The sequence below is a fragment of the Larimichthys crocea genome, chromosome V (genome assembly GCF_000972845.2).
Source record: "Larimichthys crocea isolate SSNF chromosome V, L_crocea_2.0, whole genome shotgun sequence".
Lineage (NCBI taxonomy): Eukaryota > Metazoa > Chordata > Actinopteri > Sciaenidae > Larimichthys > Larimichthys crocea.
The window spans coordinates 4,034,729-4,062,113 of NC_040015.1; the positions used below are offsets into that span (position 1 = coordinate 4,034,729).

The following is a 27,385-nucleotide window of genomic DNA, read 5'->3' on the forward strand; positions in this document are numbered from 1 at the left end:
CTGAACCTGGATCAGGGACCAGTAGAGTCCATCAGAATTGTTTGCTGCATGGTCAAGTAGTTTCCCACCAACACCTTTCTGAAGTCAGAACTGGACAGGATGTCAAAAACTGACAAAACAGTCAAGTCCAACGCTAACATGCTGATGTTGAGCAGGTGTAATGCTGCAATCCACTGCAAGCTGGGAGTCCATCTAAAAGTGCTCAGTGTATCTTCTCAGGGAAACATGGACGCCCGCAGCAAACTGATGTCAGCACAGCAGCATTGACTGAGCGGCGAAGGCGAGTTCACAAACACGTTACTCCAACACAGATCAACTGAGTGGCAGCACGTTTGACGTCACAGACATCTCGTCAAAGTTTAATCTGGGTCTCAGTGTGTGTGTGGTCAGTGCAGCACAGATCTGAACATATTCACAAACTTAGCTCAGCGTGTCAGCATAAAGCAGAATTCTGACCTCATGGTGGCGTTCGATGAAAAGAGAATGAGTTCAAAGTGTTTCCGATTCATCTTCTGGCCATCAGTGACATCTGAACTGACAGACTTTGAGATATTTCGGTCTGGACCAAAGCAGTGGACTGACCCACTCTGAATCCCTCGAGTGGCGCCGTTAGCGTGGCTAAAAAAAGCCAAAAGATCCAGAAGTCTGCAATCGTTACAGACTTCCTTCAAACAGAAAATCACAGCAGCTTTGGGGGATGAAAAGTCAAACAATCCATAATAATTCTTGTAATATTAGTCGTCGGTTATTGCTGACTCTTGCCGTCTGCACGGAGAGCAGCTGGATGTTATTAACCGTCTGCGAGGGCTTCTCCAAACCTGTATTACAATGTTTAGTGTATTCATTACACTCTTTATTACAGGATTTACTGTTGACACAGTGTAGGTTGAGGATTTCATTTAGATTACCACGGCCAGTCTTTGAGTCTGTCTTGGCTTCAGGCGTCCGTTCAGATTACAGAACAAAACAAAAAAAGGTGTGAATGTGAAATGAGCCCAGACTGTGACTGACAGACAGACTGACTGACTGTCTGTGAGCACAGCCTCTTCCTAGACAGTCAGAGATAATCAGTGATGAACCAAGCACCGGCAGCAATTCCTAAGCTGCCGTCCCACCGGCTGGAATTAGCATCATTCCCGGAGGCTCCCCACCCCCTTCCCATGCCCACCCAGCCCCGGCGCTGAGCCCTCCCTGGAGACTTACAGTAAGTGCTCAACTCTCGCTGATAAGAGAGAGAGCACGAGTGAGCTTTTAATTAATCTATTTTAACCAGGGGAAGGCGGGGGGGCAGCAAATGTGGCATCTTTACACCCACCCCCCACCCCAACACTACCCAACCTCCTTTCTCGAAGCTCATTAGAAAATCCCAACCAGGCCGGCGAAACGCTCCCCCGCTGAGAGAACTATTCAGGGCCACCGTACATGTGCTAGACTATATCGCTCCCCTGGGCGCTGACCCGAACACTGGGGGAGGCAGGAAAGGATGGCGGGCATAGAAAGGGAGGATGAGAGGAAGGGATGAAGGCAGAGAGGTGGGGAAAGGGTGAAGAAGAGGAGGAGGAGGGCACAAAAGAAGAAGAGAGAAGGGTAATGAGATGGAGTGGTGGCACCGAGAGGAGAAATGTGGCACCGGGAAAAGATTGGCGGAGGGTACAAGACAGCAGAGGAGGAGGAAAGGAGGAAGGTTACGAGGAGAAAAGGGAAGAGATAGGAACAGGAAATGACACAGAGGTGTGGAAGGAATTTGTTTTAGAGGATTAAATCCAAAATCCAAATGATTGTTGACCTGTGCCTGAGGTTGATGCTTTGCTGTGTGAAGCTGTCTGTACAACACAAGCCTGGTCAGTGTGTAACATGGAGTTTTATCTGGTTTTTTTCATGAATAGATTGTTAATGTTGCCAAGAGGACAAATGGGCTGTGGGTTCAGACAAATCATTGTTAAATGGGTGTTCAGCCTCACAAAGAGCTACTTCATTAACTGGAACAGAATCCATTTATGGTCATCAGCATCACCAGCGGTCAATAAAGAGGAGGAGGTCGGAGGTCAGGACTACAGGGAACATCAGTGAGCCTGCGCTGATCACTACAGAGAAAAATGAGGATTAAAAGAGGGAGATAAGAAGCTGTGGAGTGGCTCTGCAGGATGGACCGTCCACCTCTTCGTTCCAGACTGCCGTGAACTTTGGTACTGATGCTTTCCAGAGGATGAAGCCGACTGACTTGTTGATTGCTTTGCCACAGAATTTGCTTCACCCATTCATCAACTTCAGGATAAATTGTCTTTACGTTGATGAAACATCAATATCATCTAATCAGCAAATGGGAACTATATAAACTATGATGGTGAACATTATACCTGCAAAATATCATGATCATGCTACAGCAGTGTTATTGTGAGCATGTTAGCTCAAAGCAGAGCTGTGCTTTAAAGAGGAACCACATGACACTGAAGAAGCATATCCCGTAGATTTAAAAAAATAAAATACCCCGTGCAAACTGCAGGTCCTAAAAACAGACAAAAGCGAAACCAATGAAGTACGTAGCATATTTACACATGTAGAAGCATGTTCAGAAGAACATACTCCGGGAAAATGACCAAATCTGAGCAAGTAAACAAAGTGGCAGGCTAAACAGAAACGCTCCCTGTGGATCTGACGGAGCAAAACCGCGACGTGTACGCGACGTGCCTCAGACGTGTGTGGTGGGGTTTAGGAGTTAATGTGTGATTTTGGTGTTTTAACATGTTCACTTGAACTCACCAGAATCACACAATAACAAATCACCCCATCAGTCATTTAGACACAAAAACATGGAAAAGAAAATCCAAGTTTTCCTTTGAGCACGGCCTCACCAGCACAACTGTAGACTCTGTCTGCAGTTAGTTCTGGGTTTATTTGCCACAGTGGAACTGTTCATCTCCAGGGTTAACGTGACCTCAAACCCGCAGTTTTGATGGACGACGTTTGTCATCCAAAAGTTTTAATATCGAGCTGCGACTTTCCCACCTCGTATTTTCTTTGTCTCGTTAAATACTCGTGCTTTTCCATGAACAGTGTCCTGGTTATTCTGGATATTTCACAGTGATCCTGCCGTGGACAGATTACTGAGGGTGAGTTATTTTGAGATGGATTAAGGAAACATTAAAAAACTGAGTGGACTTTTAAAATCTGCGATCACACATAAGCTGTGTGAGCCAAAACTGAGAGTGATCGTCCTCTTGCAGTATTACAAATATTTAATTTCTAATTCTTACTGAGAGTCTTTTCCACAGAGATTCTTTCATGAAACCAGCTGCAGCTGCAGCTCCACACTCGCTCACACACGCGGACATATCCTCTCTCATTATCATATTTACATGATTTGCTGCATTAGAATCATCTTCATATGCGCCCTCATCATTTCATAATGGTTGTGCAGTGTGTTGTGTCTCTTCCGTTTACATTATCAGCTGTGTTTGTGTGTCGTCTGGACATTTTGCTATTGTTTTGCTCGTTAGCGTCGAGGTGAGACCTTCCTGCGAGCCTCTTGTTGCGTGCTGGTGATTGCGTTTGTTTTTGTCTCTTTAAATCACCTATTTCCAATCACGGCTTCTGTGTTTCAGCTCTGCATGGATACACAGGGACAAACCAACGTGAGGGAATAATTTCATTATTCATGCAATAATCCAATCAATAACATAACGGAGAAGGAAGGATGAGGAGAGGAGGAATAATCTGCAAACTGGGGGTAGAATGAAATTAATTCTGCGATGAGCACGGATGTAAATAAATGATGATAATAATCTGAGCTTCCAACTCGATTTTCCAGCTGGGGACCGGGTCCTTGGAGGCACGCACACACACAGAAACACACACAGAAACACACACAGAAACACACACAGAAACACACACAGCCTCCTTCAGCTCTTCAGCACAATTAAATCAGGCATAATCACAAACCCCCCCGCAACACACACGCAACTATGGTGCCCACTCATACTTTCCCAGACACTGAAATACACACAAGCTTGTATACAAACTCACAATAGAGACTCAGACACACACACACACACACACACACACACACATTTGTGAGAGAGTTGTGTCCATTCAGGCTGCATTGCATTGTGGGCCGGTGTGCAGCTTGGCAGGAGGAGACGCAGATTCAGCCAAAAGAACCAATTGTGTTTTCTTCTGCGGTGGACGAAGCATCCAGAACTGACCCCATTTAACACACACACACACACACACACACACACACACACACACACACACACACACACAGTACCCTGTACTGCAGATTCAGAGGAGACAGGATTATATAGATGGCCACGTGTGCACAAACACAGGAATTTTATATTGAAGGCTTTTCTTTTGTTAACCTCTAACAGCTGAACATGCGAGTGCTGATCCGTCATACCGGCTTCTCTGAACTCGACCCTGTTTAGTCCTCCTGGTACTCTATTCTCAAGACTGTTAGCCAGGCTGCCCGGACTGTGAGCTCAGAACATCAGGGGAGTTTTGGACAACCGGGAAAAAGAAGAGGATGTTTACAGGCCCGGGGCATGGGGAATGCTGACAGGGAGTGGAACAGGTGTCGTGCCAGAACTGGAGCTGAGCAAGCGAGAAATGTAACCGGGGCTCAGCAGCCTTTATGGACATAAGGACAGAGGAGAAGAGACTGAAGAGGACGCTGACGGAGGAAGTTAAGAAGAGAAAAGGAGAGAGTGAGCGAGCAAGAAGCCGCCGGACAAGAGTAAATGTGGGACTGACTTTTAGTGGTTGGTGAGAGCTTGGTGAAATAAAAGGCTGAAAGACAGACGCCGAGGCTGTTAGCATAGTTGTCGACTGGCTATTTTTTGATCATAATTTTGGTGTCCATATTTTGGTCAAAATAAACCATTAATTCACTGAGTTAGATGAGAAACAGATTCACACGGAAAGATTGAAAGTTAAACAGGATTACAGATCTGACGAGACATTCAATGCCGGCTTTCATTTCTTTGCGGTTTTTGTGCTACAGACACCAAATAAGTATTTCGATACCTGGCCTGAAACAGCAGCTTTCAACCAGTCAAAATCAAAAACCTTTAAAAAATGAATAAGGAGTCGAAAAAATCACTTTGAAGCACAAAATAAAGACGAAGCTGACAAAACCAGACCATCTCTGACTCATCAGAAAGTGATGAAATAATAAACAAGCAGAATTTTGAGATCAACACCAGAACATCGCCGTTCTTCATATGTATTAAAGGACACGATGAACAGTTGTGTGAGTTGGATGACTGAACTTGGAGTTATATGCAATGGTTTACACGTAAAGCAAAGGAGCTTTGATTCTAACATGAGCAGATAACGGTGTGTTCATGTGAGTCTGAAGTGAGAAAACGTGTTTTAACTCCCTCACAACATCACGGTAACGTTTCTAGTGAAGGAAGCTCCCTCGTTTTTTTTTTTTTTGGGGGGGGGGGGTCCACCACTTTCTCTGTGCTTATGCGATGATTAGTACACACACACACACACACACACACACACACACACACACACACACACACACACACACAGACAGAGGGGTGGGGGTTGAGGGGGCATATTTAATAACCCACTAACCCATCCGTGGCTGTCTGATGAGAGCTGTGACATTTCTCCAGATGGATGGGATTTCTGGGTCATTTAGCGCCCGGCTGCGCACTGCGGCACTGGGTTCATCCTTCGCAGATATTTTGGGGGACCGTGACTGGTCTTGTGAACAGAGATTAGCCACTCATTGAGAGGAGGAGGAGGGGAGTGGGGGTCCTAAAAAGCTGTGGGCTAAACACACATTACACACATTAACGGGAGATAGTGTAACAAAAGAAAGACATGGATGGAGGACAAAATGTGCTTGAGACAGAAAGAGCAAATCATGAAGTGTTTTATGAAGTAGACACTGCCTAACATCACACCGTGATGTTAGGCAGTGTCTACTGTGTGTGTGTGTGTGTGTGTCGTCAGAGGCTGGTGGCGTGACCAGAGGGGAGGATCACAGTGTTACACACACCACTAATCACACAAATGGGGAGGATCACACGCTATAAACACACATACACACAGATCAGAGTCATGAAGTCTGAGAGATCAAAGGGTTAACATGAGCATGCTCTTTGTCTCACACACACGTACTACAAAGGCAGACCTTGTGGCGACAAAGTCACACCTGATTTTCTGAAATAAACTTGAAAAATGTTATTTTTGTCACACTTCACTACTTAAATAACATGATTTGACATGATGCTTTAATGACAGTAAACCTCACTGTTATTCCACATGTAAACTGTCGCCTCTCTGACTCGGTGATGGCGCTGTGGAATGACCTTTTAACCTCAACCATCCTCTGTGGTCATTCAGCTTCAGCGGCAATACAACAAAATGCAAAAACCCAATATAGATGAATGTACAGCACGATGTTTCCTCAAATGTGCCTGAAGCAAACTTTTCAAAAAGTAAGAAGGAAGTTAAAGAGATGACAAAAAAAAACAACAACCAGATATGAGAGCTAATTACAGCTTTGATGTCTCAAACTTCAGAAGTCAGAATTAGGAAAAAGTTCTCTTTTCCGTTTTTCTCTTTTCAGGACAATATACTATAACACTTGATCTACATAATACACTAGACTGTTCAACATAATGGATGTCTTTGAACAAAAGGTTGCAGAGCTCACAAGAAGAGACACTTTCACAGCTCACTTAATACAGCATAGCGCTGTACCGGTGATAAAAACTAGTCTGAGAGAGAGAAACAATGGGAGATTAATGGACACAAAAACATGATGTCACTTTTCTCTCATAAACTAACGTCTGTTAACTCCTGTTGCTGCTGCACTGACTTGTAATCAGGTGAATGGTGTCTCTGTCATTCGTACGTCTGTTCTCACTCTATGTAACTTTGGGCTCCGGGTCGGGAGAAGTACGTAACGCTTTACGGCACTAAGTCACACAGCACCAACTATTTCACTGATTCTGGTGAAACTGGATCATATTTTATGGAGGAAATGTTTTCTGGTTTTCCCTCTGATGTCCTCCGGCTGCTCCGCCTCAACTCTCTGTGATTTACAGAGTTTCCTGATGGACAGTGAAGTAAACTGCTGCCAGCTGTAGCTGCTGTTAGCTAATGTTAGCTCAGTTTGTTAGCCAGGCTGCCAGTGAGTGCAGAACTGAATCGGTACCAGAACTAGAGCTCGGTGAGCGGGCGATATAACCAGGCTCAGCAGCCTCTATAATAAGAGGACATAATAAGAGACTAAAGAGGACGTTAACAGAGGACGCTAAGAAAGAGTGGAGGAGAGAGTGTGCGAGAAAGAAGTCGCCAGAGTAAATCTGGGACTGACTTTTAGTGGTTGGTGAGAGCTTGGTGAAATAAAAGGTTGGAAGATGGACTGGGCTTCAGACTTTGTGGTGATACCAAACACAGGTCCATAAACCCAGACAGCATCACCATGGCTCCTGTGGGTGAATTTAAAATCTTCAACCTTCATCTTACTCTGGTTCACTTACAATCAGATTCTTTAACGTGTACGTATCCAGAGAGGACTGAAGCAGTAATTTATCATTTCTCCAAACGGGTTCAAACTGGTTCCCCATAGTGGCATAGCAACAGCAGTAACCATGACCAGCACTTCCCACAAGCATCTGTTAAGTGCTGCTGTTAAAATATGAGGCGGCTGATGGATGCAGAGTCGGAAACGCAACAAACTAAACACTGCCAAATTTTCAGGTACCATGGAAACAAAACTGTCTTTCAGGGCAGCCAAAGCCATACAAGCTCCACTACACTTCTACAGCTGTCAGTAATATACTCCATCACTATACACAATCACAGGTCTGAATGTGAATTACTCTAGTCCATCCAATGTGCAGGCCATGCGGAAGATAATGGTACGCCAGGTTTTTAGTTTTGTCAGCTGAAATGTGTTTGATCCTTTTAAGTTGATATGTTGAACTTCAGGTGATACTGTGTCTGACCAACAGTCTGAAAGCCCAAAGATCCCCAAACATAAAACCACTGTCTGATAACCAAGCTGGAACACTAATTGTTGACTAATTAATCATTTAACCGCCTAATTGTTTCAGCACTACTTGAGTTCATATTCAGTCAAAATTTTAGTTTTACATGTCTTAATTTCAAAATAATTTCTCACAGTTTTAAAGTTAATTTGGAGCAGAAACATAACATATTACCTTATTATCATCATCTTGGATTTGGTAAACTAGCAAATGGTAGCTTATTTTCACATACAGCAGTTATGGAGCAACATGTTGCATCACCTGATGAATGTTAAATTCAATATTTGCTTTCTTTGAGCTCTGGTTTTGGTCTCCACTAACTCTTCAGGGAAATATCTGTCTCTTTAGCTGCTAATTGTTCACCAGCTAGTCTCTAACCGTGTCTGTCTGCTGTCTGGTGGCCAGTTTTTTTCCTGAAAATGATGCTATCAGAGCCATGAGAGTGGACAAACAATGAGATGATAGTCACTTTAAAAATGTGCTATGACTGAAGAGAGCTGCAGACTATCTATTGCAGCCTCTTTACCATTTTTAAACAGTAGAAATGTGTGAAAATATCAGCAAAGTGCTCGACAGACCCGACTGCATAGATTGAGGATTTATTGACATTTCGGTCAAGGAAACTTTCCTTAATTAGCATGCAGAAATTCTTTGACTTTATCAAAAGGAAGTGAGCATTTTAAATCCCTCCCTGTGGAACGAGCTTCCCACCATCAGCAGGAAATCACATAATCTTAGTATTCAAGCCCACGCTTCAGACTTTACTCAACTCAGTGTAAAAGTTTCCTCCTCTGCCACTTCATCAGATGTTCATTTGCTCCTTATTTGACTTCCCTGCAGTCTTTTATTCATGTAGTCTTCCTGAGTGACCCGGGCTACTGCTCTCCTACACGATCACGTGTGTTTAGTTCTTTGTCCTCTGAAGCACTTCTGTCCTGTTTCTTAGGGCTGTTTTGTTGAGACTTTCTGTCTTTTGTTAACATGGTGCATATGTTAATGATTTTCTAAAAAAGCAGCTGGTCTCCTTCCATTCACTCTCATTCAGGTCGATTCTTTGCCTTCATGTCGGTTTCATCTTTCTGCCACAGAGAGACGGTGAGAAACTCAAACTACAGTTTGATTCCACTTTTATTTTTTCAAATGTGAATTTAAAAAGCCAAACGACCTCATACCTCTAAAATATTAACTGGTAGAAAAAGGTGACACATGTTAATCACTGCCAATCACAATATGTCTCAGGGCTCCAACTAATGATTACTTACAACCACACCAACTAATTTAGTTACTTACGCAATCTGATGATTATTTTCTTGATTAATCTTAATTTGTTGGTCTATACTGTCAGAAAATAGAAAAATGTCCATTTCAAGGTTCCAAAGGTCATAATGATCTTGATTTGTCCATCCAAAACACCAAATATTTATATTATATGAAATATATATATTTTGAAATATATATAATATCAAAAATAAAATTAGAAATATTCACAGTTGAGGAGCAGAAAATAGTGTTTCTATTTAAAAATGATGAAATGATAAAATCCTTACATTCTATAAAAATGAATGGATATCAATCAGAAATAATTGGTTTAGTTTTCCTTCAACATAAAATCTGAAAACATATTTTGTGGGGGATTATGGCAGTGTAAGTTTTATCATGTTTGGTCCCAGCGGGATTCAAACCTCTAAAACGGTCAGTGAGACTCGAGCTTTAGGGGCACCACAGTTTACATTTTGGAGGTACGAGTGTTTCGTGTGACAGCAGCGATTAATCTGCGCTCACTGGGAGAGTCTTGGAGTCACTTGTGGAGGTCGGAGGTCAAATGGCTGTCAACAGTGATGCCAGCGACCCGCAGCGGCAGACTTTTCGGCAGACCTCCGTCTCCTTGGCGACTGTTTACAGCAGCAGGGGAGTGGCTCCCGACGCCCAGTCAGGCCCCACCGGGCGACACAGCGGCCACGTATAAATCACTCCCTGAGGAAAACAATGGGGCCATATGTAGCGCTCTCATAAAGGACGATCCGACACCTCGCTCACACGTTGCTGCTGCTGCTGCTGCTGACTACCTCCCAGTCTCACCGCACGCAGAGAGATACGAAACTCCGAAGGTCTTGTGCACGCAATTTGATATTTACGATCAGGGTTAAGATGTACTTTCTATGTATTTATATATAACATTCTCTCTCGCGCAGTCAAATAGCAAAACAAAGAAATGTATCTTTCAGGGCCACAAAGAACCTTTTAACCATCTTCCAATAGATATCAACTTGTTTCTAAGTATTCCTTAGAAATGAGAGTCTGTACTGTTTGTGTAGTGTTTGTGGTGCTGGTTGCTCACTTAGCCCATAAAAGAAGGCACTGTAATCCAGGATCTGAACGTTTCACTCAGCGCCTCATCAGGCCACAACAAGCCGAAAGGCTTTAAAGGCGCCCCGTGGAGTTTCCTTGTAAACAATTAAAACTCGTGTTTACAGTCTGTGTTCTCACCACAAAGACCAAACACAAGTGTCAAGCTTTTCTTTCCTTGTAGAACATTTGCAAAGCCAATTTTTTAAATATTTTAAATCCTATATTTTGATATCCATGTTTACTTGTAGTAGTCTTTCTCTCGACTGCTTCTGTTGGCAGGATGTGAAGTATGCCGCTGCGTGTGCACAAAACTAATTAAATCACTGATCCACAGAGCTGCTAAGGGTCAGAAACTTCAAACTACATTTTTGAAAATACTCAAAACAAGTTCATATGCAGTGGAAAAACACTGGTAGATTTGTCATTTCAAAAAGAGAATGAGACTTTGATCAGAAAGGAGTCTCTCTCAGTGTACTGGTTCTTCACTGTAGGCGGGGAGCTCATCTCATGTCCTGAACATCCTCCTCTCTGCTGCGTCACATCTCCTCCTGCATTTGTTTTAATCTGCTCTTAAAGGAGGCAGGAGGGATTTTCATTCTGACTCCTACTTGTCCTGATAACTACATCATGCACAAATATTTCACATGATTACTGCAGCTCAGACCTTTAACCCTCTGTAGAAGTATGGAAGAAGTACTAAGAGCAATTAATAAATGAAAATGATACTTCACTCGTGTTTTTCTGAACTTTACTTTTCTACTGGTCCTCCATTTGACTTCCTGCTGAGCTCCTTTAAAACAGGAAACTGCGACTCTTCTATCTTCGAGACAGAAAATCGCCAAGATAGGAATTAGTGCCGTGTTCAGACCAACATTAGCACCGCGTGATAAAATGATGCCTCCTGATTCATTTCAATGAGACCTTCGTAGTTCTTATGTTTTGCTGAAACACAATATAAAACATGCTGTTAGCCAATCAGGTATGTAGACGCACACATTCCTTTTAGATAAGTTTGTAACAAGACTGCCATAGCTGTCGTGTTAAACATACCATCCTGACCCAGGGCAGCAGGAATGTCAGCGTGATATCTTTGCAGCGCTGTTCAAATTCATCTTCAGCGAAAAAAACTTCGATTTTCAAATATCACTGCTACACAAACAACAAATGTGATATTTAGTGATAATTGGTCAGTTAATTATTCCGAAGTCATATTCTGATGCAACAGATGATATTTGAGATGACCCAGTAGGAAAAGCAATGGGATAAATGGTATCAGTTTCCAGTCCTGGTCTTGACTGGATCACTGTCACTGTCAGGGCTTACAGGAAACAGGCCTATTCCTTTTTTCACTTCAGTCTGCCTTTTCACCATCTATTTGAACAAGTAATACTATATATTTCCAACAAACCCAGATCTGTCTGTCTGTCTGTTGTGTTTCCATGATTGAATTCTTCCAGTCTGGAAACCTCCATTTGCTCCTTTTTGTATAGTGGCTGCAGTTAATCCTGGTCCATTTTCTGGTGATGTGTGTGTATATGTTGGACTCTTCAACTTTATTTTGATGGATTTCCTCTTTGTACAGTGCTGACTGTAGATGTGAAATGTCTGCTCCAAGGAAGACTTTGTTGATTCTGACACCAAAACCTGACACTGGAGGAAAACTGAATTTAATTAATTCATTTTCTCCGTATTTCTCACTTAGACTCCGCCACAGATGTCCCTTGTAACAGATTCTGTTGGTGAACTTAAGCTGGGGAAGAGACGCTCAGGTCAGGTCTGATATGGTGTTGGCAGTAATGCAGGGGTTGCACTGAGGGGTCAAACTGACGTGGCATGGCTGGGATCATAGTTTGAGATGGTGTAAGGGTTTCAGAAATCTGGAGAGAGTGTGGACTGGAGCCGCTGCTGCTTCACATAGAAAGGAGCCAGTTAAGGTGGTTTGGAAATCTGATCAGGATGCCTTTTGGGTGCCTCCCTTTGGAGGATTTCCAGGCATGTCAAATTGGTAGGACTCGTGGTAGAACCATACTTTGAACCATACTTTGAGATTATATCTCATCTGGCTTGGGAACACCTCAGGATGCCCAGGAGGAGCTGGAAAAGGCTGCTGGGGAGAGGGACATCTGAACTATCTTTTTTCCCTGTTGTCACCATGATCCAGCCAATTAAACTCCTCTTAGAAACAGCTACAAATATACACCTGACTTGCCTTGCAAAAATTTCTCAGGTGAATTAAAAAAAAAGAAAAAAGAACAGTCATCATGACATCATGACATGAACTGAACCATTATATCAAGTTACATATACTGTTTATAGGAGATTTTAACCACATGTTGCCTCAGTCAACAGATGGAAAAGTACGAGATATGTTATCAATAACTGTTTTTCCACGAGTGTTTAAGTGTTTCAGGCTGTATCTTTATCTCTGTTAAAAAAGGTCAGAGTTCTTCAGTTTGTCTTTGTTGGACTGTCGCTGCTCGTCTCTTCCTGCCTCCTTCACCTTTACAACGAGGTCACAGCTTTCACTTTTCCTCTGACACCACGTCTTTTTTCGGTCTGCACTCTCCACTCCTAAGTTTCTATAAAAAGCTCCTGGGCTCTCTTTTACCTCCTTCAAAGCTTGAATCAAGTCAGTTTTATTCACAACATTTTGAATGGATTGCAATTTTGAGTTTTTCTTTCCTTTAACCGTGAAATTTTTGAAATACTACTCTGCAAAAGTTACATTTAGTTGAGTTTTGAGTAACACTTTATATATTAAAATATAAAGAGGGTTAAAATAAAGTATATTTAAATGGCTGTAAGCAAATTAAATATGGCAGTGGTATATTAACATTGTAAACGATATGCACATGTGTCTAATATTTATGTATATATGCATTATCATCATGCGCTATCACAAAATGTTACGGCTATATTATGTTTGCACGTAAGAGTTACGATTGTTGACTAATGCATTAATAAACACTTTGAAATGATAAAAAGATCAATGTCATTTGCATAAACGATTAATTAAGTGACTTTATATGATACTAAATCATGTAAAATGGAGGGAGGTTAAATAAAGTTATTTACAGTGACTGGGGATGTTTCTATATTCTGCTTGTGTTAACTTCTCGGTTACTTTTCTCCTGGAATGAAAAACAGAACTGCTTTGAATTTTGAAGATTGACAACCACCACTGTGATCAATAACCATCTGTGATCAGTTTTATCTCCACGTATCAGGCGCAGAACTCAGCGTGTTGTTTTTTGGTAGAACATAAAAACATGACGGATTAAAGCTGCCCGATGATATATTTAATCTCGAAAATATATTTACTGAACTACATACAGAAGACAAACACCACGATCATTTACAGATGAGCTGTTGAGCTTGTATACACTACTCACAAAAAGTTCAGGATATCTGACTTTCACCTAAAATGCACTCTAACCTTTACAGGTGAACTTCATTTCTCATCAGACGGGCTTCTCTAACCTTCTGAATGCACATGTCCAACTGTTCAATGCTTCAATGCTTATTGCATAACACGCTGTTCCCTAACAAGGTAATTAAAAATCACAACAAGTGTGTGATCCATGAATGTTCCACTAAATGTTCTGCTTCAATGACAGTTTGTATTTAAACAGTCCTCTTCAACATGCTGCTCACATTTTGACATCATGACACCAAGACAACGACAGACTTGAGTGTCACGAGTGTCATCAACAGGTTGCAATAAGTCGACTTGTGAACAGCGTGAGATGTCTAGTCGAGCTGTAATCGATGCTCAAGGTCACATGACAAATTAGTGAGACCTTACATTTTTTTGTTGTGGTACACACACTACTGTTGTATTTTTTGTTTCAATAAATAGTTTGAGATGAAGAAATTACCATTGCATGCTTCTAATTAAATGTCCTACTTTCATGATATAATATCACTGTAGCATGAACTTTTTAAATCTTCCATAAGTTTCACCCCAAAGTCAAGTAGAGGATGTTGAAAATTCACGCGCAGTGACTGTAAATGACCATTCCAGTATGTAGTTGTTTCTTTCTTGTTGAAGTCTTTGCATTTCAACCACCAAGTCCAAGTAGAAACAAACTGGTTTCAAGTCCAAATGAAGAGCTGGACATTGCTGACATTTATTCTCATCGGTGGATGACCTTGGATGTTTCAGTAGTAAAAGTAGAAATACTCTTTTACAAGCAGAAATCATGTGTCCAAATTGCGTACAAAAGTACTGGTACCAAAATGCACTAAAAGTATAAAGTACTCAATATTCAGAAGAGCACATTTCAGAATAATATGCTTTTTTCCTACATTAATGTTGTAGCTGGTGAAGGTGGAGCTATTTTTAACCACTTCATCTGCTCAGTATTTCCCCCTGAGGATCAATATAGTTTTATGTTCATCTAGAATAGTAAATCATCATTTGTATTTCTGTTATTAATCTGAACATGTAAAGTAACTTAAGATTTCACATACATGTGGTGGAGTACAGAGTCATATTTGTCTCTGAACTGTAGTGTAGTACAAAGTGTATTTTATTCACTGGGATGTTATATCAGCAGCAGGATGTCGACATTAGATGTGTGTTAGTGAGAAACAGCAGATAACAGAGTCGTCTTCAGAGACAACAATCTTTACCAGCAGCCAAGTCGGAGGAGAATACGCGAGCAGCCTGAGCTGACCAATCACAGTTCATGCAGACATATCTTTGTAGCCACTGCAGCTTCGACGTGGAATTACATTTTTTAAGAGCTGCACGCAGGATATGGCGTAGTCTTTCACTTTAACACAGAACTGTAAATCCACCTCAAGTGCAAATGAAAGTGCATTAAATTGAATCGAGATAGGAGTGAAATAAAAAGTGTAAGTTGAGACCTTCTTTGTGCCCTCCCTCCTAACCCCTTCACGTGCTGATCATGATCAGTGTTTCCCGAAAAGTGACAACCCCTTAAATTTCTTCGTTTGTCCAAGAGATTCAATTTAGTGTCACAGAGGATGGAAAACCCCCCAGAAAATATTCACATCTGAGGAGGTGAAATCGGAGAATTGGGACATTTTTTGACTCAATGACTCATCGGTTATTAAAATAGTTAACTCGCTCATAAAATCGACAAATCGTTGGAGCTCTGCTGCTTACAGAACATTTTCAGCCTCTTTAATCTACAACATGTTAGAGATCACACAAGCAATTCTTCTCTATCCACGATCACAATCTTTCATCTCTCCCACTCATCCATTCGATGTACTTCGCGATAACTAAATTTACTAAAGCGCATGCATTCACTTCATCTCGCCTTCGCCTATCTTGCCCTTGCTCGCTTCTGCAACACTTCACGGCTCACGACTGTCTGCTGGCCGACCGTCCTGCCTACCACACTTTCTCCTCCTCCTCTACACGGAGGTCAAACTAGGACAGATATATCTGCTCCTTCACCCTCCTGCTTATTCCCAGCTATAACCTGCACTTTTCTACCAACAATCAGCATACTCAGAGAACAAACTTAATGTCCATCTTCCTTCTATTTATCTCCCTCCCGTCCGTCCGTCCGTCTGTCTCACTTTCTATCCCTTTCTCTCGCTTTCTCCCTCACGTCTGTCTCACCCTCCTTCACTCATCCACTCCGCCGCGACTCTCTCTGTTCGGCTATCAGTCTCTGCTGGGCTTAGCGGCTCGTTCCTAATCAGCTTACTGCCAATGAGACTAAGCCTGAGCTGAAAAGGCGATTGAGGGAGACCGTTTAGCCACTGGCTGACAACTGGCAATAGCCGGGAGGGGGGGGAAGGGGAATAAAATCTAAAAATGAAACTAATATATCATCTTGGGTTTTAAGTGGACTGGAGACCAACTTGAAAGTGAAGATAAAGAAGGACAAAAGGGGAAGTATCTGAACGTATTTCAGTGTTAAAGCGTCCCTTCTTGTGGCTCGAGGGGGAAAGTCTTGAGCCGCTAAGCTGAGTGAGGCCATGAACTACCATACCATAATAGCATCGACTCTTTAAGTGTCAACATTTTCAGTTGCTGGCTGGGCTGTTTTCTTTATTTTTCCATGGCAAAGCCGTGGATAAAAACTGGGATGTTTTCCAAATGGCCCAGTTTTAGAGTTCCCCTCGAAATTCCAGCCCTGGCTGTCCCATTAGTTACAGTGCGAGGCGCTCTGCAGAACAAAGGTTTGGCCGTTGAAAGCTGTTTGGAGGGAAAGCTGCTGTCGCTGCTGCGAGCAGAGCCGGATGTCCAGAATCAAAGAGATGCTCTCATTTCTCAGTGCTTCGTGAGAAATGGGCCCGTCTGATGAGGATGGCGGGTAGGAGGGATTAAATATGTGAACATCTCTCTGGATGAGAGTGGAGGCTAAAAGGCCTGAATGTGAATGAAACGTGCTTCATTTAACACGCGACCAGCAGTGGAACAGGCCTGAGAGCCTCTGGCGAGTACCGGCATGTATGGGCTAGCACGCTATGGCATCACTGGCCAGATTGAAAGTATCCAGATGACTGTGGAGTAGAGCTCATGCTCAGTTACAACAGAAAATATTGCATCACTGCTGTTAAGTAACAGATTTATAATTCTTCATGTTTAGTTTCCTCTTTGCACAACTCTACTATAACACAGACTGTCTGTCTGTTAGCCGGGCTGCCTGGACTGTGAGCTCAAAGCACGGGGGAGTGTTAGTGTTTGTACTACAGCAATTTTGGACCACAAGAAAAAGAGGAGGTTTTCAGGCCCGAGGCGCTGACGGGGAGCGGAGCCGGTGTCGTGCCAGAACCGGAGCTGGTCGAGCAGGCAATGTTCCCTGGCTCAGCAGCCTCTATGGACATAATGGCAGAGGAGAAGAGACTGAAGAGGACGTTGCTGTTGGACTAGTCAGTGATATCAGCTGCTGCTATGTCTTGTGTTGGTGACCTTGCTTGATGTTTGGCTGTTTGCAAAGTTGTCGACTCGCTAGTTTTGATCATAAGTAATGTGACCAGAACAAATGTACTTGTTCTGACTTAAACACTCCGCTCCTGAAATGCTCCTGGAGGGGGTTTGAAGTCGCGTAGAGGACGGACTATAACAGTGTTGCAGTCCGCAACGTGACAGAGACATTCCCGGTGGGCTTTCGGGGTCACTCGGGTCCTTGTGAAACCTTTCCAAAACACACATAAATAGTCACACGCAGCATTTAAAAACAAGTTGCTGGAACTTTAATTCCTGAAAAGCTTGCATACTGCAGGAAAAAAAAGCTTTTAAGCTCATCAGCAGTATGTGGCACATCACGTGGCTGCTGGAGAGTCCCAGTGAGGGGTGGAGGGTTGGGCCTGACAGCACCCATGACCCGTTCTCTATGTCTGTTTGTCTGTCTGCTAACCTCCACCACCATCCAACGGCTCATTGCTTACGGTTTTGCAAAGGGGGGGGGGGGGGGGGGGGCACTGGAGCATCAGAGCCTAACAGGGAGGGGCTGCAAACCACAGACAAATTATACACCCTCCCCTAACACAGCTGGTCACATAACAAGGAAAAACATCCTCTTCGATCGAGTGTGCCGGGCAGGAAAATATGATACAAACTCCATTCTAACCCCCCCCCCTTTCCCCTTCACTGCGGGCGAAAATTTAACTGGAGCTGCTCTCACTCAGCCAGTTTTTCCTGTTTCTGGAAAGTTTTTTAAACACTCGGATGACTTTTTGACTTTCTCATGACACCTGCTCTGACAGGCTGAAAAACCAAAATGGGAAGTATTTCCTTTTCTGCCCCCCTCTCCCGTCCTCTGGCACCGCCTCGAGAGAAGTGGCGGCAGCAGCAACATCTGGCTACAAAACTGCTGAGTTCTCCAGTTTTTCTCGAGCGCCAGCTAAGTCTGTGGGTCCGATTTACATATCTGGAAAACCAACACAAACCAAAAGTGGTTGCCGTGACTCCCTTCCCTCTGAGGGAAAAAAAAAATGCAAGGAGGAATTCTCTTTTTCTTTCTTTTCTTTCTCCAAAAAAAAGAAAAAGAAAAAAGCACTGGAATGAGACAAGTTCTCTAAAAAGAGAAGAAAAGCTCTGAATGAGAAAAAAACAGATGAAGGAGCAAAGAAGCGCAAAAAAAGCGAGCGAGAGGAGGAAAAAATATCACTGGAGGGCAATTATCTGGGCTATTTCTGGAAGACTGCTTTCCCATCCTCCAGTGGGGATGGAGGGAACAGGGAGGGTCTGTTTGGCAGCTGGCTGGAGAAGGTGGAGAGACGGGGGGGGGTGAAAAAAGAAAGAAGCAGAAGTGAATGAGTGCATGGGACGTCTGAACCTAAAGACTGCCCAATACAGTGAGTACAGCGGGGCTCTGTCCTAAAGGGCAGAGTTAGCAGGAATACAGAGTGAAAAAAGGAGTGGGAGGAAAGGAGGGAGGGATGAAGGTGAAATGGGGTGACATAAAGAGACAAAGACAAGATAACAGAGGGACAGATGCCAAGAGAAAAGAGAGGAGTGTCGCAGGCCAAAAAGGGAAATTGACAAATGGATGACGCAGGGGGACAAAGGACAAACACAAATGTCTTTATCTGTTGCTTTACAATGAGATACAGATGATCCGATACCCCGGGCTCAAAAAGAAAATAAATGGAAGGAAAAAAAAGGTGGCACAAACGCATGCATTAGCAGATAACCTGAATACCTAGCCCGACATCGCCTCTCAGTTCATTTTCAATTTCCAAGAGCTCTTATCAACCGACGCAGGCACCAAAATGCCAGTTGGATAAACCCACAACCATTCAGAGTGACGAAACACGTGATGCAGCACAGTTGTAGCTGTCAGATATATAGCAAACATCTTACTGATGAACAAAAGTGCAGTTGTTCCTTTTTGCTTTAGAGAAAATAGAGCGTCAGCAGCGGCCATCTTGGTTGTGTACAGTCATGGTATCAAAGCCGCCCACACATTAGATCGATGTGATTGGCCTGACTCGGCCCAGGTTGGGTGGAAGTCTGTCTGAACTGTAGTAGGGACCAGATGCATCTGCCAGAGCAAATAAAACATGAGCTGACAGATTTGTCTGGTTCCCAGGCTTCTGAAGGGCCCCAAGAGATCACAACGTGAATCTGAGAGCTCAGCAAGTGATTCTGAAAAATAGCAAAGATCAAGAAGAAATGATTCTGCTACGACAATCTCTGCTTCTTCTTGTCAAACACTTGACTGGACCTCCTCAAGCCTTTAAAGACTAGAAAAGTCAGTCCATGGTTGAACTGCTGAATTAACAATATCTTAGCACATTAACGAAGCGTTTTAGCGTCTTTCTGATTGTTGTCTTGGTTTTAAGGCCCAAAACTTTACGGTTTGGTTCACTGCTCTCATAACGTCGCTTCAAGCCAAAACAGGAAGCTATTTTAAGCAAATGAGCTCGGATAAAATCAGAAACAACGTCCAGCCCAGTGAAGCTCAATTACCCAAAAGAAGCCAAACGTCCGTCAGGATTTCTTTCCCCATTTATTTTGTAGATTACATGAACCCAAAGCCTCTCTGACCTTTACAAAACAATAACAAGTCAAGTAAGATGTCAGCCGGCCCAACAAGCTGTTATGCCACAACTTTCTCCCTTGGTGCTCTCTGTATACTCTAAGTGGTCCCATCAAACTCGCTGTCTTCACACCAATTCTGCTGCTCATTTTCAAGTCCTGCGATCAAACTTGTCTGAGCTAAGTGAAGCAAATTTACACCATGTTCTGTAAAGTGCAAACACTTCAGTGGAGAGATCAAGAGAAAAAAGATGAAAGACACAAAACGGCGAGGAAAGAAAAAAAAACACACAGAAAGAGGACAAGAAAGGCAAAGAACTCGTTAGCGAGTTAGAAAAGCCCAAAGCGAGAGAAGACCTGATGGTGCAGAGTGATACAACAGGCCTGTAGCTGCTGCTGAAGGCTTTTAACTGGGAGACGCGGGGAGGACTTGAAAAGTAGGCGAGAGAATAGAGGACAGGCGGAGGAGAGAGAAGGAGGTCGGGAGAAAAGGGAAAAAAAAAACGGAGATAAAAAGTGGGATGAGGAGACAAAGTTGGAGGTGAGAGAGAAAGAAGATGGGGAATAAAGTGAGGGGAAATGGAGGGGAAACAACAAGAAAGCAATGAAAGAGGCTGAAAGGAGAAGGTGAAGGAAAGCCGCAGAGAGGTTAATGGAGAGAGTGAGGCGAGCAAGGCGGAGAAAACAGGACTGTTTTTAGATGTAGGAGACAAACGAGCAGATCTTTACTGAGAAGACAAACATACAGAGATTTGTGTAGTTCAGTACTACATTTATAGACGAGAGGGTGGATGTAAACTCTGCAGAAACCTGATTAACTTTATTAACGTTGTGAAATCATTCTCAGTAATACGCACAGAGTGATGCTGGCACCAGCTCCTGCTGCCTAACTCGGTGTGTCGTGCCCCCTGTATTTCAGCCTTTACACAGAAAACAGAGAAGTTAAATAGAAAGACTTGTTTATTTCTGTCTTGTGGAGTTGGCTAATTGGAGTGTCTATAGTTCAGTAAAGGCCAGCTAATAATCAGAGTGATAAACATTAAGCTCTCTTCAAACCAGACATGTCAGAAATCTTCATGTCGATTGTAGAAATTTGAGAAATAGTAACCGAGACTTTATCATCACTGATGTGTGTGCATGTGGGGGTAATAATCTGTTTTTTTCTTCTATGTGAGCAGATAACATGAGCTCATTAGCATGTATGCTGTACATATAAATTGGATTTAATTTGAATTTTAGTCTTTGGGAAATGTAGGCTGACTCGAACAAAACAAAATGAACAATTTATGAGCAAGCTACAAACAATTCAGACAATATTATCATCTATAGCTCAGAACTTTGGCTAGTTCACGAGCCAAACAAGATCCGACAATGCAGATCCCCACTGGAGATACCAAAATGGCCAGAAACAAAGGAGGAGGAAATACTGCGAGCAACAGAAACAGAAGAGAACAAGAGGAAAACTCTTCAGAGCCTGACGCCTAACGAGAGTCCACATCTACAAGAGCAAAACCCTCGAGCGGAGCACTGGGAGCAGCCAGGAGCCTGGAGGAGGAACTGGGACAGGGAGGGGAGGCCGGAGCAGCACAATGCCTCAGTGTAGCCCCTCAGCGAGGCCTTGAAACAAGGCACAATGGCTGCACTGTCAGCAGGCCTTCTCCTGCACTTTCATAGGTCTCCCTGACACCAGGCCTCTCCCAGTTTCAATAACCAGCACAACAACCTTTTCAGGGGCCGGAGCAACGGTCTGCTCCTCGACCGCCGGAGTGAAAGAGACCATTCTGCGCTCAACGGCCGCTTTTTGAGATGCTTTTTGTCTTTCTTCTGATTTTTTTCATTCCAATGCTACCACTGACACGCTATAAGAGAATGGGAGATTATCACCATGTTGTTGCTAACTGGCCCATGGGGCATTTTCTTGTTCCTAATGGATTGTGGGTAGAGCTACTGAAAACTGAAAAACCGCAGGGGTTGAAAACATTGTTGTGCATTCAACGCGACAAAGTGCAGAGTTCAGCGATTTCTGGATAAATGGATGAAGCAAGTTTCCATTCAGGAGAAGAAGGAAAAATGAAAGAGAGTGTGGGATGAATGATTCACATCCGCGATGCCCATCAATGATTCAGTGACGCGTCAGGAATGGGTTTTAAAAATGCAAACGGGTCTTCAGGAGAGAGCGTCCATTCTTAAAAACAGCAGATAGGCTTGTGCCACGAAGACCCTCTTCAAAGAGACCAGAGCCAAAACATGAAACTGGAGATGGTCTTTCATTCACGGAGCATGTCGGCATTCCAAGGAAGAGATTTGCCACTCTGGCAGCAGCCATTAGCCAACTGGAGCGGCTCAAATCCAGCAGCCCCTCAGCTCTGATGTAGACCACTGTTGTTATTGTGCTGGTGTAATCGTGGCTGCCGCGACTTCTGTCATTGATAAATACTGAGGTCAAGTTATGTGTCAAGACACATTTTTAGTTTGGAATTGTTTCACCTGTCAAACGGTTTACTTGACTTTGGGACAATTAAAATCTAATCTGTTATCAACTGATGGTTTAAAACGTGTCAAAAGACAAGGTGAAAAATAAAATCAGGGAATCCTCACATAGCTGGAATCAAACTAAACACCTCCAACTTCTCAGACAGCAGCTAAAGCCAAGACTTCATTTCTACAACTGTTAGCTGCCAGTAATATACTCCATCGCTTTACAGAGGCACGACACGACTCTAAACTTACAAGGTAATAATGTGTCAATGTGTCACATTAAAGCTGAACCTTCTAAGTTGATACACTGACACTTTGGGTGACACCAACAAATAACCAACAGTCTAAACCCAGAAAATATTCCATCATCAAGAAGGAGAGACTCCTTACATAACCTGAGCACTGAATGCTGACCAACTGCTTCATATCCAGTCAAACATTTTTGTTTTACAGATCTGTGATTTCAGAAGTTAATACTGCTAGAGTCCTCAAAAACACCAATTATTGGACACACTGAAATACTGTCCAGTCTGGTTGGTAAGTGATAGCCTCAATATGATTTTTTTAATCCCTCACAATAATGTAGATTTTTATTATATATATTAACATATGTAAGTGGATATGCTGAACTTAGTAGCAAACAGTAACTTATTTTCACATCCAGCAGTTGTGGAACAACATGATCATTTATTTGGACTTGTGTTTGTGTCACCTGATGAACGTTAAGTTCAATATTCTGTTTTAGCTCCATTTTTGGTCTCCACCTCCTCTCGATGGAAATATCTTGTCTTCAGCTGCTAAATGTTCCTCCATGTTCAACATCTCATCTATAACTATGTCTGTCTGCTGTTTGAGGCTGAGCAGGAAGTTTACGGCGGGTTTTTAGAGGGACGGACAGATGAACAAAGAGCTGAAACTCATGAAATAAACCATGTAAACCATGTGTTATGTTGTCATTTGATATAAAATAAAAATTGATTAAAGCCACTTTAAGAGTCCTGCTACAAATGAATGCAAGTGGTGGGACAGCAATGAGTTTCTGATTAAAGGGAAAACAGTGTTCAGTATTGAGGGTAAATTGAGAATATATATAAAGCTACCAGCACTGCCTACATGTACCGGGACGCATGCACACAAGCTTATGACACCCACTGAGAAACCCAAGTTAGCTGCTGGGTGCTAATCAGTGCTACACAATTTTGACAAGTAAATGGATTCCTGCAGTTTGACCTAACGCCAGAAGATGCAATTTTTGCAGCTATTTCTGGGTCAATGTACCCCGCACTGAGAAATGCATTACTACACAGACTGATTGAACATAGACATAAAGCGCTGCAAAGTTTAAGTTGATCATGACCTTGCTTCTTCATATTGATTTCTTTCTGAGGTTTCAGGTGTTACTTTTCCTCGTGTCAGTGCTTTTAATCGTCACCATCGTCTTCCATCCAGCTCCTTTTTACGTCACAGACCAGTGGGCGGATAAATGATCCGTTCTTCCTCGCCGTCACTGAGTTTGTGTAATTCTGACACATTTATTGTTCCTAAAAAGCTTTTACTTGTCCTCCTCAGTCTCGCACACGTCAGATTTATTGACAAAAATGCCCTGCTCACTTTTTCCTATCCACATAGAGTAAATCCACTGCTGCAGTTTAGGGTGAAATAGCTACCATTCTCGGTGGACTCGTCACAGAAAAGATTGCAATCCTCAAACATTTAACTGTTTTCATTTTGTCAAGTTACTTTCTGTCCTTGAGCACTGTGTGGATGAATAATACACTTGAGCAGAAGCATGCAGATTAAAGCCCCATCAGGCAGGCGGACACTCGACTGAAGTGTCCTCGAGCAAGACACTGAATCACTGCCAGCGTTGCGGTGCTGAGGGTGACCTCTGACCTCCCCGAGGAGGGCCACAAACACAAAGGCAATTTCCCCACTACGATCAATAAAGCATCACATTACCGTGCTCTAAATGGGATCTACTGTAATGTGTCATAATTTGTGTCATCAATCATCTTGTCAGTGTAGAAGTGTTTTTCTTTATCCCCTGAGGCAGAGCTTCTCCACAGAGTTTAGTACAGATGATTTTTATTTTTTAGACTATTTTCTGTTTCTGTGCTTCTTTTATCTTTTTCCATTTTAAATTTTTTGTGTTTCTATATTTACTATGCACTTGTGTTCCCATGGCACTGTGTGGATGGCAGCCAGTAGCTCTTAACACTTCTGTGTTTTTAGTCTCCATCAGTTTTGTCTGCAAACATGGACTTTTTTCTGTCATACTTCATGACACATCGGGTGACCCGTTAAAAAAAACCCACTGCTCTCTTGTTTACACCCGAGAACAGCTGTTAGCAGTAGCCAGCGTTAGCAAAGACTGGAGATGACTGCTGAAGTGAAGGAGAAGGAGACAGGGATGTAGCGGTACAAACCATCATGGGGAATGTAAGATCTCTCCCCAATAAGATGGAGACGCTCACAGAGCTACCCAGGCTGAAGAGGAAGAATGATCATGGGAACTGAATGAACTCACTTCAGACTCTCTGGATGGATTTTAAGTCATGAGAGCAGACAGGAAAGCAAAGACCAATTTCTTATCCACCTAATATTTTGTGAACTGCTGTAACAAGTCAATATCCCCAACGTAGGATCAATAAAATCGATCTTATCTTTTTTGGTGTTTTACTGTGTGTTCGGTTTCCTTTAGTCTTCAGTTTCATTTCTGTTTTTCCTGTTTCTCTGATTTAATTTTTTTCCTCTCTTTTCTCAGTTGTCTATCGTAACATGAACTTCCAATGAATAGTTGGCTGGTTGGAAGGTAAATAATGAAAAACACACTAACTGCAGAGCAGAGGCGTTTGGTGCTCGGCGTCTTGCTCAAGGACACGTGGACAGGAGCCGCAGATCGAACGACTAACCCTGAGTTTGATGGATGGGGCGCCCCATGAGCCACATCCACTCAAAAACGGCAGAAATGATCATCAGCACCATTTGTTTGACAACCGCTTAGTTAGAGAAAATGCTTGAGGGGGTTACATTAAAGAGAAATTTTGTTTCTACACTTCGGATTTGTTTCCATGACCTGCTTTCCACTCTTTTGTTCACACCCCCCCCCCCACACACACACACACACACTTTGGCCTCAATCTCTAACAGTCTGTAATGTGTTTGTTCTGTTGTCTTCATCAATGTTTGCCTCCTCCGTCACTCTGGAAAACCATTTTATTGAGAGCATTGTGATAAATACATCTGATTTGACTTGAAGAGAAACTGGCACTGAAAGACTCCAAATTGCCACAAATAAAACAAACAATAAATAAGCAGTTTAACCAAACACAGTGAATTATCTCAGAGCGCGGGAGAGTTTACGAAGGCCATGCAAAACGCAAGCAGATGACTAACAGAACAAGGTAGAGGAGCTGGCACGGGAGGGGGGGGCCGCCTTAAATCACTAAACATCTGTGTCTATAGGACCGCTATAAAGCTTCATGATGGTACCTAAAACCAACATTAACTGAAAGGGGTTTAAAAACAGAGCTATAGGAAACCAATTCCACCAACACCAAACAAACTGAAGAAAACCTCTCAGCTTTTCTCCGCACTGCAGAAAACCCATTAAATTCATCTGAAAGGCTCCGAGTGGATCAGTCCTGTGAATGCATGTTGTGAAAGGAGGAAGAGTGGGGGGTGTGAGAGCAACAGCCAGAGACAAATCCTGGCAGAGGAGGTGAAACTCAGACGGGGGAAAAAAAAGGGAAAATCCCACAAGAGCTGAGAAGCAGAGAAAGAAAAACTGTCCTCCTGTCGCAGGCGACCAAAGAAGTGCCGCCTCATCATTATGGAAAGAAGCCACCGTCATGTGCCGGATAAACTAAAAAACACTGGCTGGATTTGACCTCAGCTGTAGAGGAGGAACGGCTGGTGTTGCATCAGACACGGGTAAACATCCTTCATCCATCTCGCCTTTATTCAATCGAGCATCTGCTGTTTGCATTGAGGATTATTTAATGGGCTGAGAGGCCGAGCAGCCTCCAACATAATTAAATATGGATTCATGGTCATCAGGGCTACACTGGTGGCTGACATTACAGGTAATAGTGTTAACAAGAGGAGGGTACATAATAATCATCTTATTAAACGAAAATTATTTAAGATGATTGGCAGGAAACAGCTGTTACCTTCAAGAAATCATGTTTATTGAATATATATCCGTGTCATATGCTCACAGTATGGTGGATAGTATCGTCAAAAGAGTGTACGGGCAGTGTTGTAGTTCTCCAGATTGGTCTTTACCTTGAGACTGGTTTCAAGGCCTCGGCCTTGTCTCAGTCTCAGACAAAAAACGACCAAGATCACAACTGTGGGGATGTCACTTAGTTTCCTGTGCATTGTCTGATGCGAGGAGACATTAAATTCAGATTCAGTTTCTTAAGCCACAAAGAGTTCATCGGCAAAACGGCGTCCTAAAGAACACACAGCAGTTCATTATACTTCAATACTACCCAAAGAGTTTCCATGAATATTAGCTACCTAAGTATGCTACACATGCTGTCTGGTCTTGGGTCTCAACTCGGTCTCGGAACACCTTGGTCTTGGTTTAGTTGGTCTTGACTACAACACTGTGTACAGGTGTAACTAATAAAAGGGGTCTACACTGACAGACTTCTGAATGTTTCTTGTTTTATTGTCTGCTTCTATAATCAATTTTTAAAACGTGTGGACTATGTGACCGCAACAGACTAGCAGACTGATTAGACCAGTGACCAGTGTTTGTCCCTGCATGTTTTAGACGTTTCCTCCTCCAACACACCTGATTCAAATGAGTGGCTCGTCATGAAGCTCTGCAGTGGCCTGATAACGAGCTGATCATTTGAATCAGGTATGGTGGAGGAGGAAAACACTGGATTGGACGATTATTTTTAAAGCTCAAAATTATGAGCTGATATCACAGTAAGATGTTATTACATACAGTAGTGCAAGTAACGATTAATTGTATCTTTCATTTAGTCAAACAGCTAGTTTTGTTCAATAGTCTAAATCATTTCTGACACAAAAACAGAGAAAAGCCATA

At 42.8% G+C, this 27,385-nt stretch overlaps 1 protein-coding gene across 1 annotated transcript in view; it reads right to left on the reverse strand.

Annotated features, from left to right (window-relative positions):
- Positions 1 to 27,385, reverse strand: part of brf1a (BRF1 general transcription factor IIIB subunit a) — a 121,220-nt gene that overhangs the window by 14,004 nt on the left and 79,831 nt on the right. The window lies entirely within an intron of this gene.